This window comes from Emys orbicularis, chromosome 6, assembly GCF_028017835.1.
Source record: "Emys orbicularis isolate rEmyOrb1 chromosome 6, rEmyOrb1.hap1, whole genome shotgun sequence".
Classification (NCBI taxonomy): Eukaryota; Metazoa; Chordata; order Testudines; family Emydidae; genus Emys; species Emys orbicularis.
Genome location: NC_088688.1, coordinates 55,426,542 through 55,444,567, shown reverse-complemented (window position 1 = coordinate 55,444,567; position 18,026 = coordinate 55,426,542). Strand labels below are relative to the sequence as shown.

General features: G+C 45.1%; 1 pseudogene; it reads right to left on the bottom strand.

The window, feature by feature from the left end:
* Positions 1–4,501: 4,501 nt before the first annotated feature.
* On the bottom strand, positions 4,502–5,619 carry LOC135879853 (DNA (cytosine-5)-methyltransferase 3B-like; annotated as a pseudogene).
* Between the last annotated feature and the right edge of the window lie 12,407 nt (positions 5,620–18,026).

Below are 18,026 nucleotides of genomic sequence, written 5' to 3'. Positions count from 1 at the left end.
TTCAGTGCAAACCCTGAGCATAGACAAAGTAAACCAATGACAGGCTGTTCAGGATACCTAGAACTGTCAGCCTCTCTACCTCCCCAAATTTCATAGGGTGCTCTTAGGGTCACAACACCTTACCTTGCTTTCAGGTAGAGGTAAGCTGTACTGGTCCACATAGAAGAGCTTTGTCTACGAGAAGTCTGCATGGATTCCTTTTTGGAGGCTGAAGCCAAGCTGTAGTGCTTTGAACAATGGGGAGGCCAAAGTGTAGCTGACACATGGACCAGGACTAGCCTATTTTTGTGAAGTCAAATTGGCACAGCTACAGGGCACACTATACTTTAGACCTCCTTTGTCCCTCTCAAGTGCACCATTCAGATGACAGGCCTAGCTTCCTTTACCTCATGGGAGAGGAAGGAGGTGGAAGTCATGCCATTCAACGTATCTGGCACCTGTAAGACCTTTTCCTCCTATGACCAGCAGCTGATTAGTGACTTTAATATCTTCTTAAACAAAGCATTCATTCACTCAAAAATACATAACAATCAGACAAGGGTTAAAGCAAAGGCATATACATACATTTCCCCTTACCTAAACCTTTCTGACAAACTTTAAGTATCATTCAGCTCTGTTACCTCCATCTCTGGGCTAGGAAAAGCATATTGCTCTCTTGTATTCACGCTCTCCTGTGTGTTAGAAAACATAATCCCAACTATCAATACAAAATGACAAGGTCTAAATTAGCTGTTACTACTCAAGAAACATCTTGAAGTCTCGTGGATAGTACTCTGAAAACATCTGTTCAATGCTAATGAGACAAAATATCATAATGCCTCTATATCAGGGGTGGGCAATAATTTTTGCGGGGGGGGGGCGCACTCTATGAATTTTGGTAAGTTGTCACAGGCTACACATTTCTACTATATTAATGGAGGTGGTGTGGGGTCTAGGAGGGAGTTTGGTGCAGGAGGGGGCTCTGAGCTGGGGTGCAGGGTCTGGGAGGGGGTTTGGGTGCAGGAGAGGGTTCTGACCTGGGGCAGAGGGTTGGAGTGTGGGAGGGGGTGCAGGCTCTGGCCGGGAGGCGCTTACCACAGGCGGCTACTGGCTGGCAGTGTGCTCAGGCAGGCTGCCTGCATGCTGTGGCCCCATGCTGCTCCTGGAAGTGGCCAGCTGCCGGCACCATGGCACATCTCTGCACGCCCCTAGGAGGGGAGGGGGGCAGCGGGTCTCTGTGCGCTGCCCTCGCCTGCAAGCACCGCCCCTGTGAGGACAGTGCTGGGGGCAACGCGCAGAGACATGCCAGCAGCAGCCAGTGCTGGGGGCAGCGGCGTGAGGCCACAGCAGGCAAGCAACCTGCCTGAGCACCCTGCTATGCCGTCGGACTTCTAGCAGCCCGGAGATCATGAGGGGGCAGCCAGAGAGCCAAGCAGGCCAGACAGAAATGTTAGATGGGTCGGATCTGGTCCGCTGGTCGTATTTTGCCCACTCTTGCTCTATATGAATCCATGGTACACCCACACCTTGAATACTGTGTGCAGTTCTGGTTGCCCCATGTCAAAAAGGATACATTAGAATTGCAAAAAGTACTTAGAAGGGCAATAAAGAATGCTTAGGGGTATGGAATAGCTTCCGTATGAAGTGAGATTAAAAAGACTGGGATTGTTCATTTTAGAAAAGAGATGAGTAAGGGGAGATATGATAGAAGTCTATAAAATCATGAATGGTGTGAAGAAAGTGAATAAAGAAGTGTTATTTACTTCTTCACAGAACACGAGAATCACCCAAAGCAGTTAACAGGCAGCAGGTTTAAAACAAATAAGGATGTTCTTCACACAACACATGGTCAACCTGTGGAACTCATTGCAGAGATGTTGTGAAGGACAAAAGTATAACTGGGTTCAAAAAGAATTAGGTAAGTTCATGGAGGATAGGTCCATCAATGACTATTAGCCAAGACTCAGGGACACAAACCCATGTTCTTGGTGTCCCTAAAGCTTTGACTGCCAGATGTGACTAGGTGACGGATGGATCACTTGATAAACTGCCCTGTTGTGTTCATTTTCTCTGAAGCATTTGGCACTGGACACGGTGAGAAGACGGTACTGGGCTAGATGGACCATCAGTCTGACTCAGTATGGCCATTCTTATGTTCAAACAGGTAAACTAAGGTGAACCTGGTTAATAAAAACACAACTCCCTCATTCTCTGCACAAGTAAAAAGGCTCTATTAAGCCCCATTGCAACACACTGCAATCTGTTTGAAGTTGGGAGTTGTAGGTTCTTATGGCAGATGACTTCTAAAATAGACCACTAGCTACCTGTGAAGACACCAAATCCATGTCTATGGATTTCCACCCTGTCAGAATCTAGACTGTTATCTAGCTCTTTCCCCTTTACATCCTTCACTAACTCCTCCCTCAACTATCCATCTGTCTCCCTTTCCTGTTGTTACTTATCTGTTACAGATTTTTGAGGTAAGACTAAGGTTCGGACCCAGATTAATATCTCTATCACTTTTTAAAACCCATAAGGTAAGTAAAAACAATCCAGTGTAAAGATTAATTTTAATAAATCTTAGTAAATCTAACAAATTAACAAAGGCAACAGAATAATAGCTCAGAGGTTTGACCCAAAAGGGCATAAAGACCGGCTCCCTTCTACCCTTGGAAAGCTATGGGAACTCCTTTACTTGCAGGAAATGACTTTCACTGGCAACTCAGATGGAAAGGCAGATAGCTGGTTGTGACTGCAGACTACTACAGTTGCTGGATTCCGGACCTGTAACTGCCTTCGATAGGATGACAGGAGGGACACGGACTGAAGCTGGATCAGGATACCCCACGATGGTCTTCAGGTAGGTAGCTTGTGAAGAATCTGCCTCTCAATGTGTGCACAGAAGAACTAGGCATGGGCTGCCTCTGTGGTGGACAGCTCCTGATGCTGAATGCGCTGGTCTTAAATAGACTTGGGCACGTGACCTTTTCCCACACTTTTCTTAAAAGACCTAACCAAAAAGACCCAAAAAATGGAGTCCAAACAACAACTTAACTATGACCATTGACCCATAAGTTTTACAAAACAGTACATAAGCAGCACAGTATATAAATCAGAACAATACATAAATTCTAATAAACTCCACATTTCCCCTTCTTGACGGTAAGAAGAGATACACCCTCTTTGCCGTCACAACCCAACCACTCTGATTTCATACATAATGATATTTATACCAACTTAAATGGAACAATGAATTTGTTGGACTTCACTAGTTTCTTAATCCAGACAGTTAAACATACCAGATATGTAATAATGACCATTTGAACAATGAAAATCACTACAACAGGGTGCAATAATATATGCCACACTTCATTATAATCCGCAGACCCTCCAAATAAGTTTTCCCCACCAGTGATTTGATGCAGTATCACTCTGAATTCTTTTAAGAACTCCTTTGATTTGGTCTGAGGCATGATGTAACAGATAACCTCATAAGCATGACCTCTTTTCCTCCCCTTTGAATTTGTCTTAAATGGTATTTCATTTCTGGATGGTGCATAAGACATTTTAAGGCTGATATATTCACTCTTAAGTGAATTGGTTCAAGATGTTCATATAGGATTTAATATGTCTGTATGGTTTGCACGGTTACTTTGTGTAGAGTGAAATTCACATCACATCCCACTATGGAAAATATTGAACATAGGACAGATGTTTATGAATGGGTTGTGGGGAATTGTGTGGTAAACAATAACAACAAACTCACTGCACCAACTGCGAATACAAATACAACTGTCATCCACTAACACCATAGTGGAATGATTAAAATCAGACAGATGCATTTTATAATGGCATTTACCCTCCTTCGAATTAAGACACACATGAGAAAGCTCGATGACTTTTGAGCTACATGTATATCCCAGCCCCTTTTTTTCAATGCATGATTGCAGGTTAACAGTGTGGTATTCACTATCCTTCTGATGGACCCATTTGCTGAGTTCCATTGGAAGCAATACAGGGTATGTCTACAGTACGAAATTAGGTTGATTTTATAGAAGGCAATTTTTAGAAATCGATTTTATACAGTTAATTGCGTATGTCCCCACTAAGCGCATTAAGTCAGTGGAGTGCGTCCCTCACTACCGTGGCTAGCATCGACTTACGGAGCGGTGCACTGTGGGTAGCTATCTCACAGTTCCCGCAGTCTCCACTGCCCATTGGAATTCTGGGTTAAACTCCCAATGCCTGATAGGTCAAAAACATTGTTGTGGGTGGTTTTGGGTACATGTCGTCAGTCGCCCCTCCCTCTGTGAAAGCAATGGCAGACAATCGTTTCGCGCCTTTTTTCCTGAGTTACCCGTGCAGACGCCATACCACGGCAAGCATGGAGTCCGCTCAGCTCACCGTCACCACTGCTGTTGTGGGCAAGTTTACTGTGGGGGCTGCTGTGATCCAAGTAGCCAATGCAATCATTGATGTTCTGTTATCAAGGGTAGTGACTCTGGGAAATGTGCGGGCCTTTTTAGATTTTAGGTGCATCATATTCCTGTCCTTTGTTGCTGGTGAAGAAGTCTTGCAGACGTACATTCCAGTCCCGTCGGCGCTGTAACACCCCATAGCACTTCTGTGGTTGACACATGTAACAGCTCCAGGGCTCTTGCTCTTTTGCCTTGGCCGAGGTGCCTTGCCCTACCAGGACCTCCAAGCATTCGACAGAAGCACCTGCAGCAGCTGGCATTGCTACACAGCAGCAGCTCCTTGCCTTCGCAGCAGACGGTGCAGTGGGACAGGTACCCGTCCTCGTCGTACATGTAGAAGAGCTCCAGGAATCGATCCCTGCAAGTCTGGCAAAGGCCCCCCTCAAACAGCGGGTGGAATGTGGCTGGGTTTTTTCTCCCGCATGATAAACAACTGTCTTCAAGGCTCCTGTTGTTGTTTGTGACTTCGGAAATCACCCACTTCTTGCTGTTGTTGCAGAAGTTAGTCTTTAGCCGCTTGGCCGGGGGTTCTGGAAACGTCTTCCCTGCCCGGCTCCTCGCAACCTCCAGGACATGGTGTACGGCTCGTCGATAGGAGACCAGCTTATTAAATGCGGGGTGGTTGAAATGCTGCCTAAAAGCCATCAGACCTACCAGCTTGTCTGCTGAAACCTCGGAGAACTTCCCGTCCCCAAACCATTGCACCCAGCGCATTCCGGAGATTGCCTGACATTTGGACGTGACTCTGTAGGAGATGATGATTGCAGGCCACCAGGAGAAGCCCTTGATCTTCCCCCACATGAACTCCCCAATTCCAAAATCTTTCCCATCCTGGTATTCCACCACTTCCCCTGCAACTCTGCTCTCCTGCTAGCCAGCGACGAACTTGGGGGATCTGTTCTGGTCCTCCTGGGTGCTGCTGGCAGACATGGTACTGCTGCTCTGGGAGGCCTCCTTGGAATCCTCCTCAGTGGAGGAGGAGGAGGAGGGCGCCTGGACAGACATGGCCATCCTCCTCTTAAGAGCACCGAATGGGAGCCAGAGACTCCAGGTCATTCTCTTCTTTAAGTTTCATCTCATGGAGATTCAGTCCTGCCTGGAATATCATGCGAGCTGGAGGCTTCTGCCTCAGGCTGCTCTCCCAGTCAGCAGCACCGCGCGGTCGCACCTACCCCAGCCTACCCCTTGCTCCCAGGGCTCATGAAGCCTGGGCAGTAGTAAGGAGCAGTTCAACTATAGGCTGAGCAAGTGCAGAATGGTGGTAGAATGTGCCTTTGGACGTTTAAAAGCTCACTGGCGCTGTTTGCTGACTAGGTCAGACCTCAGCGCAACCAACATTCCCATTGTTATTGTTGCTTGCTGTGTGCTCCATAATATCTGTGAGAGTAAGGGGGAGACGTTTATGGCGGGGTGGGAGGTTGAGGCAAATCGCCTGGTGTCTGATTTTGAGCAGCCAGACCCCAGGGCGATTAGAGGAGCACAGCAAGGTGCGCTGCGCATCAGAGAGGCTTTGAAAACCAGTTTCATGACTGGCCGGGCTTCGGTGTGACAGTTGTGTGTGTTTCTCCTTGATGCAAACCTGCCCCCTTTGTTTATTTTAATTCCCTGTAAGCCAACCACCCTCCCTCCTTCGAAATAAAGTAACTATTGTTTTGAAACCATGCATTCTTTCTTTATTAATTAAAAAAAAAAAAAAAAGGCAACAGACAAGGTAGCCCGGGTGGGGTGGGGGATGAGGGAAGGACAAGGTCACATTGCTTATTGTAGCCACACTAAAAATCAAACTGTTTGAATGACAGCCTTCTGTGGCTTGGGCCATCCTCTGCAGTGGAGTGGCTGGGTGCCCAGAGCCTCCCCCCTCCCTGTGTTCTTGGGCATCTGGGTGAGGAGGATATGGAACATGGGAAGGAGGGCACGTGGTTATACAGTGGATGCAGCGGGGGTCTGTGCTCTTGTTGGCTTTCCTGCAGCTCCAACAGATGCATCATCATGTCCGTTTGCTTCCCCATTGCGTCCTGCCTCCGTTCTTCGTGCTCACTTAATTCTTTCCTGGCCTCTGCCACTGAATGCCTCCATGCATTAAGCTGTACCCTATCAGTGCGGGAGGACTGCATAGCTCGGAAAACATGTCATCGTGAATGCATTTTTTTCGCCTTCTAATCTGTGATGACCTCAGGGACGGAGATGATAGGGGGAGCGTAGAAACATTTGCACCTGGGGGGAGATAAAAAGGGAGAGTAAAATTTAAGATGATGCATTTCTGAGAACAAAAGGGAGACTCTTTCACAGTGAATCAAGCAATTCACAGCAGACAGCACATGTGCTTTAGGTACAAGGTCGCATTTTGCCTTTTATATTAAGCGCCTGCCGGTATGGTGACACAACACACACGGCTGGGCAACAGAATTCCCCTCCCCCCGCCGCGTGGCTACTCTCCGGGATGATCCCTTCACCCCTCCCCCCCGCCGCGTGGCTATTCTCTGGGATGATCCCTTTTAGCCAAGCGCAAACAGCCCAGCATGAACGGGGTCCTTTTACTGTTCCCTTACAAGAATTCCCCTATTTCAACCAGGTGACCATGAATGATATCACTCTACTGAGGCTAACACAGAAAGATATAGACCAAATGTTGCTTGAATGCAACCAAAACCCAGGACCATTCGCTGCCATGCTTTGTGCTGCAATGATTCCAGAATAATTGCTACTGGCTTGGCGTGGTAAAGTGTCCTACCGTGGAGGACGAAATAAGGCAGCCCTCCCCAGAAACCTTCTGCAAAGGCTTTCAGAGTACCTCCAGGAGAGCTTCATGGAGATGTCCCTGGAGGATTCCCGCTCCATCCCCAGACATGTGAACAGACTTTTCCAGTAGCTGTACTGGCCACGAATGCATCCCAATTCTTCAGGGCAAATCAAACATTAAACACTATTGCTTTTAAACCCTGTAGTGTAGTTACAAATGTGCACTCACCAGAGGTGCCTTCTCTGGCTTCAGGGTCGGGGATCCCGCCTTGGGAGGGTATTGGCTTCAAGGTGATGAAAAGGTCCTGGCTGCCAGGGAGAACGGATTCACAGCTTGCTTGCTGTGCATTCTCCTCCTCCTCATCCACAAAATCCTCCTCCCTGTTGCGTGAGACTCCCTCCTTGCAGGTGTCTATGGACAGTGATGGGATAGTGGTAGGGTCCACCCCTAGAATGCCATGCAGCTGATCATAGAAGCGGCATGTATGGGGCTCTGACCCGGAGCGACCGTTTGCCTCCTTTGTCTTTTGGTAGGCTTGCCTGAGCTCCTTAACTTTCACGTGGCACTGGTGTGCGTCCCTGTTGTAGCCTCTGTCCAACATGCCCTGTGAGATTTTGGCAAATATATTTACATTTCTTCTTTTTGATTGGAGTTCGGCCTGCACAGATGCTTCTCCCCATAGAGCAATCAGATCCAGTGTCTCCCTTTCAGTCCATGCTGGAGCTCGTTTGCGATTCTGGGGGGACTGCATGGTCACATGTGCTGCTGAGTGCTGCGGAGTTTGCCACACTGACCAAACAGGAAATGAAATTCAAAAGTTCCTGGGGTTTTTCCTGTGTACTTGCATCGGAGTTCAAAGTGCTGTCCAGAGCGGTCACAATGGAGCACTCTGGGATAGCCAATACCGTCGATTTGTGTCCACACTACCCCAAATTCGACCCAGCAAGGTCGATTTTAGCGTTACTCCCCTCATCGGGGAGGAGTACTGAAGTAGATTTTAAGAGCCCTTTAGGTTGACGGAACGGGGTTGGTTGTGTGGATGCAGTCATTTTTAAATTGACCGAACGCAGCTAAATTCAACCTCACCTACTAAAGTAGACCAGAAAGATGCAATTTCGTGTCCCAAAGCCCCTATCTTACTTGCCAGGACCTGGTCGTCGATGGTGTTAAGGATGCCCAATCCGGTCCCCACCCCTCCTACAATCTTGGCTAGGGTATCTCTTATTTCTTTCAGGGGGAGTGTTTCAGGGTATTACTCCATGTATCCATGCATCCCATCCTGCTATCAAGGGTGCAGTGTATGAAAAATATTGCCAATTAACTAAAGACATGGAAATTTGGACAGGCATTACTTTTTTCAATGAATACACTGGGTTTATAATCAACAGCCTTTTTACATCATGCTTAACAATCACAGGACCGATGGGGTTTGCATATGGTTTAGGAATCCCCAGGACCTCAGCACTCTTTCTAACCCCAAACTCTTTGCACACCAGACACATGTATCATTCAATTTTACATACACAGTCACATTTCCAACACATTTAACAAGAAAAGTTATGTTCTTTTGGTGAACACAGAACACATACGTAGCACTGCTATCGTAGGTAGAGCATGATTTAGTACAGTTAAAACATTTAATATTTATCTGATAGTGGGATGACGGGGTATATAGATGCGCTTTAATGCATCTTTTATAAAGGTGTTGGATCCCACGCAGAGCTTTACCCTTAGCTTCCCAGGTTTTGTTTGAGAGGGAATATCAGTTTGGATATGAAAACATTTGGAAGCTTCCCATAACTCTGGTGTTTTAGAACATTCTTCCAGAAAGGCGTCACCAAATAACCACGAGCATTTACCAGTAACTTTCCTTATGAATTTAATCTGTCCCTCTTCATCAATTATGGGATCGAGTGTTTTATTGTTCTCAGTAAATGCTACTAATATTTTATTGCTGGTTTCTTCTTTCCAAACCAGATAGCAATAACTCTCTTACACACACACACACACACACACACACACACACACAAATTGAGTTCCTCAACTCAGGATTAGGAAACTCAAAATCGATTCCCCGAATTGGTTCATCCTCCCAGATTGATTCTTGGGTTTTGTTTACCTGGCAATACCAGTGCTCATTTTGATTAACAATTAAAGTAATTACAAATTTTAAAAACATAGAACACAATGTACAACATTTTTCCTAGCAGATTGGTGGTATCCTGGAATAGAGGAAACAGAAACAGGTTAGCATTCACCGATTAGCTTTAGCTATCACCTTTCCACTTTTTAAGATGTGTGGAGTGGAACCACTTAAGAATCCTCTTTTTACCATTCTTAATTTCTACCTGATAGGTAGTCAGACTAGCCTTGTTGGTGATTACAACGGAACCCACCCAACGAGGACTTTAGTGAATGGTACTTTTCTGAAAAGAATCTGTAAAGGACTTTGTCTCCAATCTGCCACTCAATAAATTTCAGGTTTGAATTTAATCTTTTATCCATCTGACAGATATTGTATTTTAATTGGGCAGCAATCTCTCTTTGTGCATCACTGATGAACTGGAGCAATTGGCTGATGTACTGATCCACCTGTATATGGGGTTGATATTAATCAGGTGGGACCCCTCCTAGCCACCATAACTCTGGGGTTCTCATGAGTCTCCCTGTCATTATCTCATGGGGGATATACCCATGAGATACAACAGATAATCTAACTGCTATGAACACAAAAGGCAACCTTCTGTCCCAATTTTTGCCAGAACTCTCAACTATCTTTCTGAGGGCAGTCTTACTAGTCCTGTTCATATGCTCCACTAGTCCGGAGCTCTGGGGGTGGCCTGCTATGTGGAACCGCTGCCTAATATTTAGAGCTAAACAAATGTTCTTAACCAGGTCCCCCACAAAATGAGGCCCCTGATCGAAGTCGATAACCTTTGGGAGGCTGAATCTGGAAAACATTTGCTCTAATAATATATGTGTGGTGGTTACAGCTGTGTTATTCCTAGGGGGATAGGCTCCCACCCACTTAGAGAATGGATCCACTACGACTAAGCAGTAGCAGTTTCCCTGTCCAGAGCGTGGCAAAGAACCAATGTAGTCTATCTGTAGATAGTGCCATGGTCCCCCGATTGGCTGGTGTAATAGCGGACCCACCCTTCACAGTTCGATGATCTGGATTGTTCTCGGCGCACGGTAGGCAGTTCCAAATGTGCTGTTCTGTATCCTTAGTCACCTCTGGCCACCATCCGAATATCAGGATCCTTTTAACAGTCTTCGTGACCCCAAAATGTCCCTGTTGATGGGCTAGTACGATCAGTCTCTTTCTGAGGCATTTGGGGATGACTAGAACTGGGATATTGTCCTTGGCATCATTCTTACTGGCCATGATGAGTTCACTCTGATGCCTACAAAGCAGCCCTATAGGGCTGCTTTCCCAGTAGGTTCGTCACTTCCTCGTCCTGTTTCTGTAGCTCTATTATGTCCAATTGTCTTTGTACTTCTGTGGGTTGTAACTTAGGGTAGGTCTACACTTACCCGGTAGTTCAGCGGCAAGCAAATCGAACTTCTGGGTTCGACTTATCGCGTCTTGTCTGGACGCGATAAGTCGAACCCGGAAGTGCTCGCCGTCGACTGCGGTACTCCAGCTCGGCGAGAGGAGTACGCGAAGTCGACGGGGGAGCCTGCCTGCCGTGTCTGGACTGAGGTAAGTTCGAATTAAGGTACTTCGAACTTCAGCTACATTATTCACGTAGCTGAAGTTGCGTACCTTAGTTCGAATTGGGGGGGTTAGTGTAGACCTGCCCCTATACATGATGTCCTTCGATTTCTCCCAGAGTCTCTCAGGACCCATAAGGGCAGCTTGTTTTGCTAGGATGTCTACTTTGTTATTTAGCATGGAGATTTCAGCCATGCTTTTCCTGTGTGCTCTTACTTTAAATAAATAGGTCTGTCCTGTCCTGGCTTCAGACAACCTCCATGCATACACAAAATATTTAGCATGTGCAACCGGCTTGTTATTAGCTGAGGTCATGTCTCTAGCTATCCAGACTGTCATCCAATCGAGGAGGGCTCTAATGACCCAATCTGAGTCAAAACATATGATGTTGGATTTCTAATATGCTGCATCATGGGCCACTACTACTGCCACAATCTCTGCTGCTTGGGCAGAATGAAGGCTTGCCCTGTTGATAACTACCCATATGTCTTGACCCACCTTCTTGGCTTTTTCAAAGGAGACCTCCAGCTGAAAAGGGGATTTGATCGTTTCTACCTCCTTCTGCAGCAGTAGGCATTCATGCTCTTCACCCTGTGTGAGCAGAGTGAATGGGACCGTTGATAGGGTCATTACCTTATCCACCTGAACCTCTCTATTGAGGTGCAGGTGGATAAGGTGTGGAGGCCCTGCTTTCGTTAACATTTCTAGACAAGACAATGTATGGACATATGCGTTGTCCGTAGCACCACTGGGTCCATCCTGATAAGATATTCCCAATGTTTCAGGGACCAGATAAAAGCCAAAACCTCTCTCTCACAGGGCGAGTACCTCTTTTCAATCTCAGACAGATGTTTCGATCCATAGGCTACAGGCTTAAGACTTGCACCACTCTGTTGTAGCAAGACAACGCTCAGCCCTTGTCCCATAGTGGTGAGTTGCAGATGAAATGGCTTTTTAGGATGGGGGTATGCGAGCACAGGGGCTTGTACAAGAGCTTGTTTAAGCTTACAAATAGTTTCTTGCTCTCGGTCTCCCCCGATCCAATCCTGTCCTTTTCTGAGCAGGGCCCAGAGGGGTTGAGCAATCTCCACGTACCCATCTATAAAGTCTCTTGAGAATCCCATAAGGCGTAAAAAGGACCTCAAAGGAGTGATATCATGCAGAGCTGACAACTTGCAGATAAGCACTATTCTACTTGTGTCTGGTCGGCGTCCGTGTATTACTAGTTCTACTCCCAAATAAGTCACTTGCTGTTTTAACAACTGTGCCTGCTGTGAACTGATGAGAAATCCAGACTCTTGAACGACCTTCAACACCTCAAAGACTTTTAGATTTTCTTCTCTTGATTTCGTGGCTACAAGAATGTCATCCACATAACTGATGACCTTGTCTTTATGGCTCAAGTGTTTCCACATTCTTGTCATATATCTATGACATAGCGAGGGTGCATTGTGGTATCCTTGTGGTATCCTTGTGAATGTTAACTGCTGATTGTCATATGTGAATGCGAATTTGTACCACACATCACGATGCAGGGGTATCGAGAAGGCGGCATTGGTCAAGTCAATCACGGAAAACCATTGTGCACCTGCGGCTATTGCTGACATGATCCCTGGGAATTTAGCTATGACAGGTGCTAATCCAGGTGTTACATGATTCAAGGCTCTGTAATCTACTATCGGTCTCCATGTGACTTTGTCAGATTTTAAAACCGGCCATATTGGAGCATTATAGACACTGGCAGTTTCGACAAGGACTCCTTGTTCTTTTAACGAGTCAATGGTACTCTGGATCCCCCTCCTGGGTTTCTTGCGAATATTTGTACGGTCTCTGTGGCCTCAGATCTGGACCCTCTACCATGATTTCTGTTTGGATCTTACCACAGTTCAACTTTGTTCTTCGCAAAGACGTGGGGATATTTGCTGGTGACCTGAGCTAGATCTTCTCCCATGAAGGAATTTCAATCTCGGTTGGAGCTTTCAAAGTGTCCACACGGTGTGAGGCAGACACTGTAAATCCTCCTTCCCCATTCTGGCCCTGGAATAACATCTGATTTGGGAGGTCCACAATCATATTCAATTTCTTCAGTATATCTACCTCCAGGATGCCATGCCCATCTAGCCTCTGCATCCCAAAGGTGGCCTCCGTCATTAATGTTCCTATTAAACACAGGTTGTGTTTTGAGAAGGGAACTGTGCTCTCTGCCATTATAGCCTTCTAGCACCTTGATCTCTTGGATGGGAAGCTTTTTGATTAGTGGAGCTGCCCTGGTAGAGACTATCGACATTGTGGCACCAATGTCCAGCAGCATTGTTTGCTGTATTTTACCAAACTCCCCTACCAGGCAGATGTCCACCACTGGTCTCCCCCATTTGTCGTTAATAGGTGCCACATATGAAGGGGGAGGGAGAGTTTGGCAACCTCATAAGGAGTTTTGCGTCTCCCTTGGTCTCGGAGGAGTCACTGCATTTGCTGTTGAATTGTCTCCCTCGTACTTAGACAACCTCCTAAACAGCTCCGCTGTGGGAAGGCGATCTATTTGATCTCAGGTTTCATATTTTAAGAGCCTTTTCCACAGGACTGATCTAAATTCCTTCATTTCATTTGCAGCAGCTCGATTGTAATTGGAATCTCGAGCCTTGGCTGAATCATTATTCCCTTTTCCTTTGAACTCACTGACCTTCTTACTGTCAGCACCTTTGATTGCAGCTACTTTTTTCTTGTTCCCAGAGCCAGGGTAAGCCTTGTGTTGTAATTCATAAGTTTCCTGAGCTCGGCTTTCTAATTCTTTGAGGCTAGTTACCCCGGGGTTAGCTGGTCCATAGTTATTCTCTGTGCTCGTAGTACACCTTGCACAAACAGCTCCCTGAATTCAGGGGTGTCATATGTTGCCACTCCATTTATGACTGGTGACATACCAGTAAGCCAATATAACACATGCTTTCTAGTGAGAAATTTCTCTGGTCTTTCATTTAATTTCTGTCTGTCAGAGTATATTTTACCCAAGAGATTCTCATGGGATAGTGTAGTTTGGTTACAGCTATGTAGATATCTATCAATTCATGTACATTAGCTAGCTAGACTTCGTTTGGAAGAGCCCCAACATCTTCCCCATTCATGCACTCTCTTATCAGGGTGACAGTGTCCTCTTTGCTGATACCGGCTACGCTGCTAATTTTCACAAGCCAGTCTAGGGCATTTTCTTTAATAAGGGGTCCCATGTTCTTACCCACTGCCCTAGCCTGTTCTGGCCCTAGTTCACGAATTTCATAGCGTGTTTCAGGTGGTTTGTTGGGCCCATACCACCGTGGTGGTAATTGGTGCATTTGGAGGATATTTCCTCCCCTCCTCCTCTACCTGAGATCTCATTACCTCTTCGAGGCAGATGGCAGAGTATAGCTGTCACTGTAATCCGGAAGTGCTATTTCCCTTTCGCACTCATACCCATCTGAATCTGATTCCCTTAACTCATACCCCCTTAAGGCATCAGTATGGATGGCACTTATAACCCCTTGTCATCTTTTCAGTTTCTCTTTTAACATGTGTATTCTATGATCTCACAGAGTATGATTCCCAGTAGTCTTTGGCTTTTGTCACCTCCTTCATCAGCTCCCTTACTGCAGCCTGGAAACCTTTTAATTTCTTTGCCAGTATGTAATTTTCTTTTTCTTTATTAAATTTCCATTTCATTCTTTGATTTGTTCTTCTAATTGGTTTATCTGCAGTGCTTGATTTAATGTTAGAGCCGATGTGGTGTTACACTGCATAGTGAGCTTTTCTAACTCAGCTTCCTTGCTGGCTATTTACTTGTCCTTGCGCTTTGGAAGCAGACTCTTGGTGGAGTTTCACCTGTTCATCTAGCTCTTTAGCTACCATTACTAGACCGTATAATAAGGCTCTTTTCTTGGTTTTCTTACTAGGGGAGGGCTGAGAGATCACAAATCTCTCCCATGTTATACACAATTTACCCAATGCACTTTCCCCTGAAAATAAGTTCTTTTCCCATGGGTTCTGATTTTTCCCCAATAAGTTGACACAAAATTCAAGGGAGTTTTTATTAATCTGCCTTGTCCATCCGGTTGATCCAAAAACCTTTACTGCCATCTTACCCTGTCAGCTGATGTCTTACCCACAAAAATGTTCAGCCTATCACAGAGAGACCAGAGCCTTTCTATTCCTCAGATAGCTCTCGATTTCCGAGCCTATCCATGCCCACCAGGCCGGGGTGGCTGGTGCCCCTTTCCTGTCCGCTGGGCTTACAAAGCCAGCACGTGTCTTGCACTCACTGGGCTGTCACAGCCAGAGTGCTGATACAACAGAGCTCAGTGTCAGCACCGGCTCGTTGCGCTCACCAGGCTTCCTTGGAACTAAAACCGGCAGTGTGCACCGGGCCACAGAGGCCAGAGTCTGCCAATCTCACTGGGTCCATCGAGCCGGGGCTTTACTGTGCTCCCTGAACCTTCTGGCCGGTGCGGGTACACAGAGCAGCTTCTGAGGCATCTCTCAGCACCTCCCACAAAGTCTGTGTGTCAGCAGCCGAGCAGAAACGGCACTCCCCCGCAAGTCAATGGACCTTTTTTTCTCTCAAACCTTTCCTGAGCAGACAATAACGTAAAGAATGGACAACTTAAGAGGGGGCTCTGAGTGGCAGTTAAAAGCGGCAATTTTAGACAGGGTTTTAAACTGGGTCCTGCTGTGGTCACCACAACTGTTACCTCAAAACTCTGTAACAGATAAGTAAGACTAAGGTTCGGACCCAGATAAATATCTCCATCACTTTTTAAAACTCATGAGGTAAGTAAAAACAACCCAGTGTAAAGATAGATTTACTAAGATTTATTAAAATTAAACAAATTAACGAAGGCAACAGAATAATAGCTCAGAGGTTTGACCTAAAAGGGCATAAAGCCCGGCTCCCTTCTACCCTTGGCAAGCTATGGGAACTCCTTTACTTGCAGGAAATGACTTTCACTGGCAACTCAGATGGAAAGGCAGACAGCTGGTTGTGACTGCAGACTACTGCGGCGGTTGCTGGATTCTGGACCTGTAACTGCCTTAGATGGGATGACAAGAGGGACACAGACTGAAGGTGGATCAGGATACCTACCTGAAGACCATCGCGGGGTATCTCGTGAAGACTCTTGCCTCTCGATGTGCACGCAGAACTAGGCATTGTCTGCCTCTGTGGTGGACAGCCCCTGATGCTGAACGCGCTGGCCTTAAATAAACTTGGGCATGTGACCTTTTCCCGCACTTTTCTTCCTGCCATTGGGAGAAAAGGCGTCAAAGACCCAACCAAAAGGACCCACAAAATGGAGTCCAAACAACAACTTGACCATGACCATGGACCCATAAGCTTCACAAAGCAGTACATAAACAGCACAGTATATAAATCAGAATAATACATAAATTCTAACAAACCCCACACTGTCACCTACCAAAAACTGACATCTTATTTGGCAAAAGAAATGAGCTTCAGACAGCTCTAGCTCTTTCAACTATCAACTTCCAGTTCATTTAGACATGGCCTGCATCCTACCATTATCACATTAACATGAATGACTACTTCACGTTTAACTTCACACCTTGCTTACTGAAAGTCCATACTCACAAAAAAAGTTCTCCAATCTTACCTGTTCAGATATTGGTACATGCTTTCTTACTTGTACATGCAGATTAAGCTAATTTTTCACTAGAATATTGTTTTAAGGCCACACATACCTATTTACCTTCCTGATTTATTCTCTGAAGCTGTCCAACTTGCTCCTGTCCTATAAGAAGATCTTCTGCTGTAGGTACTCCAGTTACCTGGCTTAATCTGCTGAGTCCCTCCTACCACACTGATGTCCTCTACCCCTCGAAAACGAAAGGAGAAATGGCAGCATCCAGTAGCTCTACCAGTTTTTCGTAACACTACTACCATCTCTCTACCCATCTGTTTCCTCTTCTCTCCCACTCCCTCGCCCATGTTTCCCCTCCCTCATTCTGGAATAATGGTGTTATAACTAGACTTGGAAGGATTAGATTTTTAGCGATAAACGTCAGTTAACATCAATTCCACCATACACAGACTGAAAAATTTTTCCAATGAAGATAATCAAAATTTAAGAAAGAAAAACGCTGCTTGAGAAGGTAAAGTTTGATTTAAGGATATTTACTTTATATAGTTTGCCATGTGAGGGTGACAATTTATGTTTTAATAGTTAAGGCTTTAAATTTTTGAATCTCACTGTCATTACTTAATTATTATCTGACATCCCCATAACTTCCTTTAACTGTGAACAATTACATAGATAAATACATAAGATATGCTTAAAAATAAAGTCAAAATTATAAAAAATAAAAATAAAATGTTGCCAAGTCCAGTGATGTTTGACCATCTTTCCGATGAATTGTGTCTGTCAATTCATCTCAAGACTCAGCTTAGAGGACTATTTAATTGTTACAAAAACAGAATAGTTTTGAATACATATGCTGGAAATATCCATTTTTGTTGCATTATAGGGAGATATTTCGTACTTAAGTTTCAACATGAAGAATTCTCACAAGTATAAAAAATTAATCATGTGATTAAAAAAATTAATCGCATGATTGATCGCACTGTTAAACAATAGAATACCATTTATTTAAATATTTTTTGATGTTTTCCATATTTTCAAATATATTGATTTCAATTTCAACACAGAATGCAAAGTGCACAGTGCTCACTTTATATTTATTTTTTATTATAAATAGTTGTACTGTAAAAATAAAAATAGTATTTTTCAATTCACTTAATAGAAGTACTGTATTGCAATCTCTGTCATGAAAGTTGAACTTACAAATGTATAATTATGTACAAAAAAGAACTGCATTTGAAAATAAAATGTCTAACTTTACAGCCTAAAAGTCCATTCAGTCCTACTTCTTGTTCAGCCAATCACTCAGACAAAATTTTGTTTACATGTGCAGGAGATAATGCTGCCCGCTTCTTGTTTACAATGTCACCTGAAAGTGAGAACAAGTATTCACATGGCACTGTTGTAGCTGGTGTTGCAAGATATTTACGTGCCAGATGCACTAAAGATTCATATGTCCCTTCGTGCTTCAACCACCATTCCAGAAGAGACAC